This window comes from Eublepharis macularius, chromosome 6, assembly GCF_028583425.1.
Source record: "Eublepharis macularius isolate TG4126 chromosome 6, MPM_Emac_v1.0, whole genome shotgun sequence".
Lineage (NCBI taxonomy): Eukaryota > Metazoa > Chordata > Lepidosauria > Squamata > Eublepharidae > Eublepharis > Eublepharis macularius.
This window is the reverse complement of record NC_072795.1, coordinates 122383243-122398278: the sequence shown is the minus strand read 5'-3', so window position 1 is coordinate 122398278 and position 15036 is coordinate 122383243. Positions and strand designations below refer to the sequence as shown.

Here is a 15036-nt window from a genome sequence, read left to right as displayed (position 1 = left end):
CATTGAGAAAGTGCGGCTCACATATCCGTCTTGCGCGATCCCCTAATGTTTTCATTATGCCTCTTTTCTGTCGGGGGTGGTGATTGGAGTTTTTGTGTAAGTACTGATCAGTGTGAGTTGGTTTCCTGTAGACCTTGTGACCTAACTGAAAGTTTGCTTTGCGGATGACCAAGGTATCCAGAAATGGGAGTTTTCCCTCGATTTCTTTCTCCATTGTGAATTGTATGTTCCGGTGGATGTTGTTGAGATGATTTAAAAACCCCATCAATTCTTCCTCCCCATGGCTCCAAATGATAAATGTATCATCCACAAACCGGAACCATACACTAGGTTTGTGGGGTGCTGATTCTAGAGCTGTTTTTTCAAAATGTTCCATGTAGAAGTTTGCTATAACTGGGCTGAGAGGGCTCCCCATGGCCACCCCATCCATCTGTTCATAGAATTCGTTATCCCATTGGAAGTAACTGGTTGTCAGACAATGATGGAATAAGGCTGTTACATCCTCTGGGAAAATCTGATTAATAAGTGCAATAGTGTCTTTTACTGGAACCTTGGTAAACAGGGATACAACATCAAAACTGACAAGTATGTCTTGTGGATTGAGTTTCAGAGAACTGATTTTGTTGATGAAATCTGCTGAATCTTTGATGTAAGACGAGGTTTTCCCGATGTGGTCCTGCAGGAGATCAGCCAGATGTCTAGCTAATTCATATGTCGGTGAACCAATGGCACTCACAATGAGTCGGAGTGGGACTGAATCCTTATGTATTTTAGGGCCCTGCAGAGAAGATTAGCACATCAAGCACCAATCCATATGCAAAAGAACCTCCTCAGGATACAGTGAAGACTCCTGCCATTAGCATTCCACACCCTGGGAAACTCTTACAGGATGACTCAGCTCAACCCCACCCCTCCTGAGTAGATACAAATGACCTGCCAACATCTTTTCCGCACTGTGACACTGAGAGATCTCTGTCTTTTGGTGCTACACCTCTGAAGATGCCAGCCATAGCTGCTGGCAAAACATCAGGAACTACAATGCCAAGACCACGGCAATACAGCCCGGAAAACCCACAACAACCATCGTTCTCCGGTCGTGAAAGCCTTTGACAATAAATGAAGCATACTTTTAGAATATATAAAATGGGGTGGCTGTGTTTGTGTATTAGGGTCAGTCTTATGAAGTCTTCATGATGGTTAGGAGGACAATGCAAGGACTTTGTATCAGATATATGATGGGAGTTTTGTGCCTCCTCTGAATCCCTTCTTTCCTCATGATCAGAGAATGCAGGCAGAAGTGGCCACAGCCTCCCCCCCTGGGCTGTTTTCTTCTCCTTAAATCACCATATGGAGTTACTATTGGCTCTGTAAAATCATGGCCATTTCCACACGTCCCATTGCACTGTTTTTGTATACTCAAAGTGCCCCATGGAGATGTATAGCCATATAAAGTAACATGGGCCATTTCCACACATCCGTAAAAGGATGGCCCACTCATCGAACGCTGCTGGCTTTTCTCCTTCACTCCACACATCTCCCATTTCAAAATGGTAGCAGGCTGTTCGGCTTCCATTTGTTCAGCGCCTTTTCTGAGAATGCATTTCCTGAGTTCCCTGAAAAGGCGCTGAAAAAATGGAAGCCAAACAACTTGCTACCATTTTGAAATGGGAGACGTGTGGAGTAAAGGAGCAAAGCCGGTAGCATTCTTTTAAGGATGTGTGGAAACGGCCCATGTTACTTTATATGGCTACACATCTCCATGGGGCACTTTGAGTATACACAAACAGTGCAATGGGAAGGATGATCTTGCTTGTCCCTCCATGCTGCAGGATAGCATTCATCTGGAGGGCATAAAAGTCTCACTGTGTTTTCTCATCCAATGTCCTCATGGCTTCTCCCAATAAACATAAGGACTGTGTAATGTGAAGACTTGCCATGTTTGCAAGAAGGATTGAATCTTCTTAGAATCTGATGACACCATGATGCAGCTTGAAAGGTAGACCACTTCCTACATGAACAAGATAACTTTGTAGAACAATGGCGACTGTTTATTGAATATTGAACATTTATGAAATGACAAATGTACAGCAAGAAATGTTAATGTGTATTGTAGTCTTATGTTTGGTAGAAATAAAGAAAATGTATTGTTCCTTTCTCTTAAATAGCTTCGTCTTGGCATATATAAATATTTGGATATAGAGAAATAAAATATTGAACATTTACTTTTTCTTTTCTAATTTTTTAAAAAAGAGCATACTTGGCTTTATGAAACATTTAACAACAACAACAACAGTAATACATGTGATGATGATGATGATGATGATGATGATGTTACAATTCGTATATTTTCACAGCACTCAAGAGTAACCAGAGTATAACCTATAACCCATAGAATCATCTTGTAAGGTTGGTCAGTATTATTATTATTATCCCCATATGGCAGATGTGAGGCCAAGAGAAAGTGACTTATCTGAAGGCTTCCATTGAGTCGCTGGAAATGGCAGGATTTGAACCAGAGACTTCCCAATTAGCAGCCCAGTCCCATAGCCACCACACTACATCAACACTCCTGCATGTTGTTAAACAGGCAATCAATTGATGGATGAGGTAATCCACATCCTTACCCTGGTATCATTCAAAATTGTTCAGCCAGGGATGCTGTCAGGGTTGGAGACTTGGCTTAAGTAGCAGGCAGATAGAGCTTTTAAGGATGTGAGTAAATGTGGACAGGACAGTCAAACAAATGCAGATTTGTGTGGGAGCAAGAGGTAGCTCAGACCTGAGGAGGTAAGCTGGGGTCAGAATTTATATTTATTTTTAAAATGTATATGCCAGCTGTGCTCCTGACCAATGCAGAATCGCACAAAGCATTATGGGAACAAAAACACCTAAAACAACTTGTTACTAGAGATAGGCACGAACAGCAATACAAACTAACAAAAGCCACAAACAGCCCAATCAGCTGTTCGCAAACAAGCTGTTTGTGAGGCCCCATTCTAAACAAACAGGTGGTTGTTGCAAGCCTCATTCGTTGCTGTTCATTGCTGTTCCTCAAGTCAGACAATCGCACCTGCACTCAATTCCCTTGGCAACCGGAGGCAGGGACTGCCTGAACTCTGTCTGAACTCCTGCTGTTGCCCTGGAAACCCCAATCTAAGCCCAATTTAGCTTGATAGGCAGGTCTTCCGTTCAAGTGTGGAGCTCCAAATTTGTTACAAGGAAGTAAAGAGCAGGGAGGAGGGGGGCTCTCAGCTCTGGTTTTGCAGACAGTGAGGGAGAGACAGTTGCTGTTGGCATTTGGAGAGAGAGACAGGGAGAGTGCATTGGAGCTTGAATTTTCTTTGTGTGTGGTGGGATAGGGATCTATCTCTTCAAGTTCCAGGGCTGCTACCAGGCTCTGGGCCAAGCTATTATTTATTACTGGTACCTTTCCTGCTGCCTGCTCAGGTAAGGTTCCTGGGAGTGGTGCGATAGGGATCTACCCCTTCAGGTTCCAGGGCTGCTGCCAGGCTCTGGGGCTAAGCTATTATTTATTATTGGTACATTTCCTGCTGTCTGCTCAGGTAGGGTTTCTGGGAGGGGTGCGGTAGGGATCTTGATGACTGAAGGAGAGCCTGTTGGCTCCCACGAACAATGGACAACGAACATGTTTGTGAACAGGTCATGTTTGTCAGTGTTTGTTGTTCGTGGATGGCAACGAACAACAAACACCATGTTCGTTTTTTTCCTGTTCGTGCCCATGTCTACTCATTACATTGACTTTTAGATTCTGTCTTCTGTGCTTGATTGGTCCATCTAATATTAGTTTAAATATCATATACCGGTGTTTACAGTTACAGGTCAGCTTTCTTTTCATTTATAATTTTACGAACAAAAAGTTGGCAGAAGCTAACAAGAAATTCTTATGCGCTCATCTTCCCTATAATGATCAAAATTTTACAGAATATAGACTGATAACCACTCTGGGCTCCTCCACTCCTCCTATTCATGTTTACTCTTGTCACTAGGTACTTGGAAAGATTTCTTTTGAAGAATTTTGTCCTCAGAGAAAAGGGCAGTCAGTCTATCAGCCCTTGTAACAACTCTTGGGTGTAATCTGTATAATGAGCCAGAACTCATGAGCCTCTAACAAGTTGCAATAAGAAAGCTCTGGATTGCTTATTAGGCTAGTGCACATAAGAGGAAAATCACAGTTGCTGATGCTTATGACCAAATAATTACCAAGTGTTTTATACTTAAAGCAGTGTGCTGAATAAAGAGCTCTGATAGATCATCTCAGCTGCTGGTGCTCGGCCTTTTTAGCTATAAAAAAGGCTGTGTGTATTCTGTGGACCTTTGAATGCAGTATGTAAGCACCAGCTAAACTGAGTGTTGCACAGTACATGGGCCTGCTGCTAAAAAAGCAGCCCCATGTCTAGTTCTCCTTCATAAGGCATAGTTCTAATGCATGTGATATGCTTGCTAATTTTTCCATCTCCCTGTATAACCATCCCCAGCAAAGCAACTAGAGAAGTGGAGATAGACACCATGATGGCGCCACACCATCAATTTCAATACTACGTATTACATAGGAGAGTTATGGGAACAGAGCAGGCAGCAGACCTGTGGTTGGGACAATATGCAGTTCTACCCTTAGTGATCTGACATTCTGTGGCTCCACCAACATGGAGAAAGATACTGTGTTTAGCCTACCCAGTTGCAAAGCAAAGCTTGGAAAGGTTGGTTTCAGTGGCTGGCATAAAATTCCTTTCTTGTTCTCTACTCATGTTTAATCATCTAAACCCTGATTCAGTCCCCAGATTCTTCAGTAGATTATATTTATATATTTGCTCAGTGTGCGTAATTTTTTGCAGAATTTGTATTTTCATCCTACACTTAGAGAGAAGTGGATTTCCTGAATATGCATATGGTGAGACAATTTTAAAATCCCTTCATTTGGGATAGGAGAATAATACTTTGGAAGTGAGTATATGTGTATCTTAGTCATAAATTCTCTTACAGGTTAAGACAGTAACATTCTGCGTTCTTATACTGCCATTTTATGCATTGCTGTAAAATTCTCCAAATGAATGTTAAATTAACCCACAAAATAATTTCTAAATTAAGTGGACTCATGATTATTCCTAAAATCAATTCAGTCCTCCTTATTTTCGCCATACCCCATTACCATCCCAACAGCATGTTTCTGAAATCTACTTTTGTGAACTAATATCCCCCTCCTCGCATACAGCTCATGCAAACTTTGATTCCACACTTTCTGTCCCCAGTGTCTTGAGAAATGGAATCAGAACCTTTCAGACCAATGGTGAATATTTGAGGAGCTCAGCTAACCAGGGACTCTTGTCATTCTTTACTCTACTGCAAAGTTTCGGCTAAATCCAAGAGAAAATTTATTGAGCCATTGTTCTACTGTCTGGACAATTTTGATGATACGGTTAAAATAAGTTATCTTCTATCATACATTATATTCCGGGTTGCTAGATTTGCCACAGCAGTACAGAAACCAAGAACTAAATTTATTGCAAAAAATGCCATAAGTTGTTAAAATGTGCATATGTATTAAGCTTTGCTTTTAATCATTTGGAACACATATATCTTATTTGTTTTTGTTTTTTATCTCAGAAGTTTATTGGTTTTTTCACACACACACACACACACACACACACACACAACACATCTGCAGTGTGATGAAGACTTGTAATAGCCTAATTGGTTGGCCAATAAATCTTTGACTGATTGACTGACTCAATCATACTTTCCCACTCAGAGAGCTTACCAGGAGCTCCTTCGTAAATCAGAAGATTCAAGATGTTTAATTTTCTACTGTTTGGCATAAAATACCTAACTAAGATTTGCGGCACCTGATTTATAGAATTGCTTCTGTGACATCTCTTGAAAAATGGTGGTTGGATTATTTATTTTTATATCTGTGATTTGTGGCAGGTTTCCATAACTTGATGTAAATATGAAATGGCATCAAGAGCATCTCTCTCCCCCCTCCACTTAGGGTGCCTAAGAAAGCCTCAGTAGAAGACAGAAATGGGACTCATGCTGTTGGGGTGATGCTAGGGTTGCCAGGTCCCCCAGCCTCCCCAGCTAGAGACTGGAGACCTGGAACCTACCTTGCCTTCTTCCCACTCGTGCATGTGCGCAGCACACATGCACTTCTGGGCCTGTGTGATGACATCAATTCCATCTTGCACTCCACGCGGGGCCCAATCCGGGCTGAACTGGGCCTGAAACGGCCTGGATTGGGCCCGAAAAGGCCCAAAATGGCTGAAACGGGCCCAAAACAGCCTGGATTGGGCCCAAAATGGCCTGGAACAGGCTGCTGCTGCATAAGGGAGCACTCCCCCACCCAGCAGCGGCCTGGTCTTGGCTGCTTTAGGTTTGTTTAGGCCCGTGGGAGTGCATGGTGCCACCCGTGAGCATGCCGCACGCCTGGGAGTGTGCCCGGGAGGCCCGTGCCTCTCCCGCCGGCCAGGTAAGTAGGGGCGGAAGGTGGAGGGTGGGAGTGGGGGATCCCTTGTCTCCAGTGGGAGACTGGCAACCCTAGGTGGGGCAGAAAAATTGATGAAAAATCTTGATATTAGTGGGATGGAGGAGGAGAGAAGCTGGTATATAAATAAAATCTGTGATAAGATTATCACGTGTTCTGTTTAACTTGTCAACTTGCCTCTTTACTGTCCATGTGCCACACATCCCCATACATCCATTTTATCACCATGTCTTGAATACCGAGCCTCAGTACAGCTTATGAGTTCAGCAGGAGTTAGAAGAACCACCCAAGACACCACCCTCTGAGCTTGGCTCTCCAAGACCAGGATGCCTACATTTCCCGTCAAAACTTGAGGAAAGCTGACGAGTGTCCAACCTGTGTCAGGCGTCACCTGTAGCTTGGCTCTTAGAATCAGTAAAGGGGGTAGGCCTTAAATGACTTCTAGTTTCTGCTCTCCCTTCCCAGTTCAAGTAATCCTGAAAGGCAAGTCTAGGGAAGTCTTCTTCACCCACCAAGCAATGTCTCGGGGTTCTCAGCAAATTATCATCTTTTCCTCTTCAACCTTTTCCCTCTGCTGGTTCTGGAAGGTGTGATAAATAAATTGGCTTTGGCAATTATCACTGAAGAAATCCGATTGGTTTCCAGAGGTGTACTGCAGAGGGGAACCCTTTTCTCACATACAGGATAACAACAACAACAATAACCTTCAATTTATATACCGCCTTTCAGGACAACTTAACGCCCACTGAGAGCAGTTTACAAAGTATGTTATTATTATCTCCACAACAACAAATGCCCTGTGAGGTGGGTGGGGCTGAGAGAGCTCCTAGAAGCTGTGACTGATCCAAGGTCACCCAACTGGCTTCAAGTGGAGGAGTGGGGAATCAATCCCAGTTCTCCAGATTCGAGTCCTACTGCTCTTAACCACCACACAAAACTGGCTCTGGGGTGGGTACTTCTTTCACATTGCAACAACTGGGGTGGATGGATGATGACCCAGTAGGAAAAACAACATGCATGTTTAGCCTTAAATAACCAACTGCCCCTTGACTCCCATTTGCAGCCCACAAGAGGCAATTCATGCTGGCTGTGCCACATCTTGCCTCTTGTATACCTTGCACAGGGACCATATTCAAAATTGCTCCATCCATGATGCAGTGTGGAAACAGAAGGGAACATATAATAAGCACAGACATTTTAAAAATATAACCAACTATTCACAGATGATGTAGACCATCGGTCCCCAACCAACACCATTCCTGGTGCCTGCCAACTGTTTTAAAAAATCGTATGGGGTGAGGTGGAGCCTTTGCCCAGCAAGCTTTCTGATTGGCTGTGATGATTTTTTAAACATTATTTCAACAACAGTTACCACCATAGCATAAGGGTCTTCTCTGCATTACTGTGCATGTATGCAAGAAAATATTTTAAACAATATGTTCATATTAGAAGGCATCCTGTTAAACAGAGGTTCTACCTGAAATGTTGATTTCCTATTCGAGCTATGTATAACCTCGTTCCTTGGCATTTTATGGTTACGCTCCTCCTCCACCTCGTGTCAGAATTCCAAAGGTGCCTGCAGGATCAAAAAGGTTTGGAAATTTGCCAGAATTAGACATGTATCTGGCTCTAGGGAAGAATGAAACAACATCTTGTAACAGAAACAAGGTGAAAACCTGTTAAAGAAACGTTCTTTTCATGTGTGGAAGAAAAGGAAGAAAAATATTACCTGACAAAGAAAAATCTTCAATACGATGCCCGTGTTAGAAGAATACCAAACAAAACTCAGAAAATGAATGTTGGGGAAATAAGGAGAGATGAAAGATTTAACATGAGTGAAAAAATGCTGAAAACAGTGGAAATTTAGCAGAAAACAAACAGTTAATATTTAAGTAAGTTAATAGAATGTACTATCTTGCGGGGTTCTGCAGGGCGCAATTTTATCTCCCATGTTATTCAACCTCTACGTAAAGCCTTTAGGAGAACTCATTCACAGCTATGGAGTTGGATGTCATCAATATGCAGATGACACCCAACTATATATCTCGCTATCCAGGTCCCCACAGAATGCAGTAGAAATCTTAGATCAGTGTCTGACAGCCATGGTGAAATAGTTGAAAAACAACAAATTGAAATTGAAACCAGACAAGACTGAAGTGATGCTTGTTGGGAAGCCAGAGATCTTGAAGGACATCGTACTCCCCAGTTTCAATGGAGTTAGTCTGACCCTTGCAGTCTCAGTTAAGAGCTTAGCAGTTATACTGGATCCAGCATTATTACTAGAAAAACAAGTTAAGGCAGCAGCAAAAAATGCTTTCTACAACCTCACTCTAGCCTGGAAGATGGCTTTTTATCGTGACATGGCCGACCTGGCCACTTGGATCCATGCTGTGGTAACATCAGTGCTTGACTATTGTAATGCGCTATACATAGTTCTCCCATCTAAGTTAACTAGGAGACTCCAATTAGTGCAAAATGCTGCAGCTCGACTGTTATCAGGAGCGAGCAGGAGTATGAACATCACTCCCATCCTGCAATCGCTCCATTGGCTACCCATCAGTTACTGTGCTCAGTTCAAGGTAGTGGTTATTACATACAAAGTTCTTCACATCTTTGGTCCAGCATGCCTATGGGACCGCCTCCCTCCCTATGTTCCTCCACAGCAGCTTCACTCATCTGAACAGGGTCTCCTGCAGGTGCCATCCTGCACATGGGCAAAATCAACAGCATCCTGTAAATGGGCTTTCTCTGTGGTGGCCCCTATCCTGTGGAATGACCTGCCTGAGGTGGTTAGGAGAGCCCCCACTCTCTTGGCATTCCGCAAATGATGCAGAAACAAACTATTCAAAAAGGCTTTTTACTCAAATAGGAGGGCTGTATTGTAGGGATGGGGTCTCAGATGCTTCGCTAATGAGTTAGGGACCATAGACTTCATACTATATTGCCTTACATATTATCTGTTGCTTTAAATATGTACTCCTATGTACCACCTGTGTTCCATGTTGTCTAATGTCAGTCCTAGAATTGATTATGTTCTGTTTCAGTATTTTTTCTACTTGTGTCTGTTTACCCTATGGCATTGTTTGCCATGTCCTTGATACTGTATTGAAATGTACTTGATATTGATTGTACTAATCTCATACTGTGTAATCCGCCTTGAGTCTCAGTGAGAAAGGCAAACTATAAATGACATAAACAAACAAACAAATAGTAAAATAGTTGTACATAAAACAAATGGGAAATTTCCAGACACACTCACAAAAATTTGTTGGAAACACAGTTATAAAAATTTGTTACTGGGAGGGAGACACATGTTGACAGCAGCACCTACATTCCAGAAAATGCGCAATCGACAAATTATAAAGTTCATAGAATAACTCTAGTATGAGAGAGATTTGTATGAATAAGAACTTCTCATAACTCGACAAAAAAAAAGGATGTTCACATACCCCAATCCCACTTTTTTTTAAAAAAAGCAGGCATATTCAGGAAAGTCATTGATAAGGAAACAATAATGGTCAAGTTAGGTCACCAACAATTTAACAACAGTTCAGAGCATGTAGAGCTGAGGTTAAAAGAAATTTGAGAGGGAAAAAATGGTGAATATTTCTAAAACAGGTTAAAGAATTGTTCAAAAATATGCTGCCAGTGTTTGTACTTGGGTTGCCAGGCAGGGCTAGGCAGTTCTTCCCAGAAGAGACAAGGGGTAGCTCTAGGAATTGCCAGAAACTCTATGAGAAACCAGAAAAAACATAGAATTTCCAGCAATTCCTAGAGCTTCCAGTAAGAATTTCTGGTAAATACATGAGGCTGCATTTAAAAAAAAATTCTTCCACTGCCGCTCTGAGCAACAGCAGGCAACAGGACCTGGCGATGGGGGATCCACATCACCTCCAGGAGCTTGGCAGCCCTAGTTTGTACTATATAATGTTTGTACAGTAAGCATGAGGGTAGACAAGGGAATTAAAATAGGTAATATGAACAAGTGAATTTATATGAATTAAAAAGTCGAGAAATGCCAGAAGTAGACCACAGAGGATACTTTCAGCACTTTCCCATCATTTTATCTAAATCAGGGACCTATACCAAAATAGACTAGGAGAAGCATTCAAAAACTGACAAGGAAAGATCTGCAGCGGCCATTCATGTGTCAAAGGGAGGTCCACAAGCAGGGCTTTTCTTCTGGGAAAAGAGGTGGTAGAACTCAGTGGTGGAACTCAGGACCGCACAATGACATCACTTTGGGTCAGCTGGAAGAAGGTGGGAGGTTTTTAAAAATTTAAATCGCCCTCAGCAAAAATGGTTACATGGACAGTGGCCCCGCCCCCTGATCTCCAGACAGAGGGGAGTTTAGATAGCCCTCCGTGCCACTGAGCGGCACGGAGGGCAATCAAAACTCCCCTCTGTCTGGAGATCGGGGGCGGGGCCACCGGCCATGTGACCATTTTTAAGAGGTGCCGGAACTCTGTTCCACCACGTTCCCGCTGAAAAAAAGCCCTGTCCACAAGTATAATCCCCAGACAACAGCCCTGGTCTACCATGTTCTGCCTGGCATCTGATAGTCAAACACATTTTGCCTGAGCACCCTGTTCAGCTATCATACCTAGGATCCAACAGCAGACCTGATTCTCTCTGTTTTCAACCTGATTGTCACTTTCATACAATTGTATGAAATAGATACCAATGCATTGGAACAGATTAATACTCATTGTTTTGCATTTAAAAGTGGCGAGTGAAGAAGCTGTGTGAAACGGGATGTCTTAGATGCTAGCACACCCGTTGCCAACTCTCCAGGAATATTACTTTCCGTGGGCCGGAACTACACTGTTCACAATGGCTTGTTGCCTGCAAAGAACGGAGAAAGAGAAAAATAACTGGTGGGCTACAATGGACTACTTTATATAAAGTTTACCTTGTGTTTTGATATGTCCTATTGATACATGTACTTTGAAGCATTGGCCACACTTGACAAATTGGTGGTTCAGGAGTGGTTACCCTAACTATAAAGGCATTACTATATATGTATGACTACCTTGTAATTTTGACATGAGCATTTGGTAAATGTTGCTATGGATTATGATTGACTTTGCTTTATAGTCTCCTTGGATTAGGTCCCTTGGTTAGTTACTTGTATGTTGAACTTTTAGCAAGAAAAGAGCCGTTGCCATAGATATATAACCTTGACTTTATAAACATTCTCTTAGCTCACATTCCTGTAGATATCTACTGTAGCTAGATTCCTTCCCATTCGCTGTAGGTAGATTTGCTGTAGATAGAAGGGGGGAACGGGGGCTGTGCTTAAATGTCTATATATGCTGGGTATTGAACCAGACTTTATTCCTATCAAAGAACATTTTGGGATGCTGAACTGGGGATCATCAATAAATCTTTAACTCATGCAGTCTTGGACTCTTGCAGCGAAGTTATTGAGATTCAACTGGCAGATCCATACAGTCTGGTCCCTGCAACGCCTCACCTTTGCAGGGTGAGCCCTTAGCATTTAGGTTGATGGGGAACAAGTGGGCCTACAGAGTTGGGACTAGAGATGGGCACGATCCCAAAAAAATTAACAATCCAGCTGATCATGGATCGGCGCCGGCGACGATCCCGAATTAACCATCCACACCAAGCATCTCCTGTTCCCGATCCGTGGATTGTGGATCATGGAGGCAAAAGCGGAGGGGCGCCCCACTGTTTCCAGCGATACAGGAACGGTGGGTGATGCTGGCGGCATCTGTGTTTGTGCTTGGCTATCTGTGTTTGGCCGTCAGAGCTGCCTATCAGGGTTTGCAGGGATAAGATTGGAGTGCCTATGGCTACAGAACACCCCCCTCCCTCCCCTATGTGTCTTCTCCCAACTTGTGACTGCTTTGCTGCTCCATGGTTGGAAGGAAGCCCTGCTGATCAAGGAAAGCTGGGCTTCCATTCGGGTTTCCAGGGTGACAGAAGGAGAGCAAACAGAGCTCAGGCCCTGGCAGGAGAGCAAACAGAGCTCAGGCCCTGGCTCCGTTGCCAGGGGAATAGATTGCCGGCGACTGAGTGTCTGGATCCCCGATCCGAGCCCAGATGCCCCAATCCAGGTCCCTCCCGATCGCTGGATCATTGGCCGTGGACGATCACGATCCGCCGGGTCACGATCGCGTGATCGCCATTATCGTGGGTTTTTTTCGATCGTAATGCGGATCGTGCCCATCTCTAGTCTGGACACCACCTCTGCAGCCTCTTTGCTGATGCTAAATATTTTCCAACTCAAGCAGAAAACTGTAACAAGTTCTCTCTGGAGTTGGGTATAAGAAGCCAAGACTAGGGAACTGCTGCAAAAAACTCCCCTCATCACCACCACTCAAGCTAAGGATTCCCTGGCTCAAATAACTCTGTCTCCCACAGTGTTCAAAGGGTCTTGAAGGATTACCTTCTTTGTCTGTGCATCATGTCCCCCACTCAGTAGGATTCAGCATAGATTTGCCATGAGTTCCCTCAAGTCATTTTTTGGTCCATTTTTTGTCTATCTTAAAATTGTCATTGCTCTAGCCATGCTGGATTTCTTCCATTCCCGAAGCTTCTCTTGGGATTTTAATATCTGGTCAATTTTGCAATGCTGCATATCTTTTCTTTCTTTTCTTTTAAGAAGCATCGATCTTTCTGATTGTGCGATGTTGTGGTGAAATTGGATGTTAAAATACAGTCAGCCAAGGATCTTCAGGAGGTTTACAGCCACAAAGGATGTTATGTTCTAAAGATTAAATCTTATTCTTGGGTGCATAAAATGTGTCATTACTTTCCCTCTCTTTTCTGTCATCTGTTTATTTTTCCACGTTGTTTCATAGCTATGCTAATACCAGGATATCATTATTATGCTGTTGTTTCTTATTTAAACTATTGCTTTTGAGGCTTTTCTTTTCCTGTTGCATATTAAAATGACAAAACGCCCTCTAAGGGCCACGTTTATCCAAGTTTGATAGATTGCAATATTGCATTGTATTTACCAAGTTAAATACCTATTGCTAAAAGAGACATGCAAACACTCCATTGCCCAGTCATCCAAGGCTGACCTTAGCTGCAGCCTGGCTATTTCTGATTCTTTCCACCCTGGGGGTAATACATGTGACAACACAACACATGGAAATTTTCCACACTGTTAGGAGTTCCTGCATGGCATGCAGCTGGAACACGATTGGAGCAATGTGTGCAGACCAGGGTCTTGGAATCTAGAGAATCCTGTTTTTCTTTTCCAAGTAAGTTTCTAGCCAGTGGCCAGTTATTAGTTTCTTAATTAACTACTCTGAAGGTTCTCGATTCCAAGCCTAAATAATCTCCAAAAGGATATCATTTTAATTGACTGTATCTTCACCTTCCACAGCCATTGGGATAGGATGGGAGGGCCCAATTCTGAAAAAAATGATTGCAAGATTTTTTTTGAAGTGCCAAAGCCATATGATTGCTATGGAAATCTGGTGCTCTGGTGATATTCCTGAGAAAAGAATCAATTTCCACCCCTCCTCCCATAACTGTAGTATGGGAAGGGTTTGTATTTGTGTCAGTATGCACTTAGAGAAACGTATCTTGTAGGTTTTTGTGGCATCTTGAAAATGAATGCCATTGTTACTTGAACTAAAAACTAGTATATCTGTCAAATACTGGGCTACAAGTTGCATGCAGTGGAGCAATTTCAGTGGAGCAATTTCACTGATGGAAGTGGTGATAATTTTTGTCAATTTCCTTCCTTCTTCCTCCAGCTCAATCCAGTTGTTTCTAGAATTCTCTGCCCCCCCCCCGCACCGAGAGAAAGATGTTCTCCTCTGATGCAAATACTTCCATCAACAGACATGTTCAGCAAGAGCCAATGCTAGGAGCATGACCTGTACTGGAAGGGGTTGCGCTCTCTAGTAAGATGTAGGTTTGCAGTAGACATGGGCACGAACAGAAAAAAAAACCCGAACACCCTGTTCATCGTTCGTTGCCAACCATGAACAACGAACAATGAACATGGACAAACATGAACCATTCCCGAACATGTTCGTTGTTCGTGGGGGCCAGAACCACCCCCACCCCCAAACACCCCCACTTAGCTCCCCTCTAAACTATCAGATGGCAGGCAGCAGGAGGGGATTCCCCCCTGCCGCCTGCCAGCTGATAGTTTAAAGGGCCCTGTCCTGGCAAAAACAGCAGTGTCTGCTGGCAGCTACTTTGAGGGGTTACAAACTGACCTTCCCAATGTCCAATACCCACCAAATTTGTAGGAGATATAGTCCTCACTGCCCTCTGAAGACTCCCCAAGTTTCAGAGAGATTGCACCCTGGGAAAGGCATGATCCACAGGTCTCCCCATTGGCTGTCATTTTCTCTTCACAGTGGCAAAAATGGGACTCTCTGCTGGAAGTATTTGAAAGGTTAAAGCCAGAAGGAAAGCCAGAAGGAATTCAGACAGAGTTCAGTCCCTGCCTCCAATTGCCAAGGGGATTGATTGCAGGTGCCAGACTGTCTGGCTTGATGAACGGCTGCAACGAACGAGGCTTGCAACGACCACCTGTTCATTTA

General features: G+C 43.3%; 1 protein-coding gene across 1 annotated transcript in view; it reads left to right on the top strand.

Moving 5' to 3' along the window:
* LRMDA (leucine rich melanocyte differentiation associated) overlaps positions 1-15036 on the top strand; it is a 539681-nt gene that overhangs the window by 437484 nt on the left and 87161 nt on the right. The window lies entirely within an intron of this gene.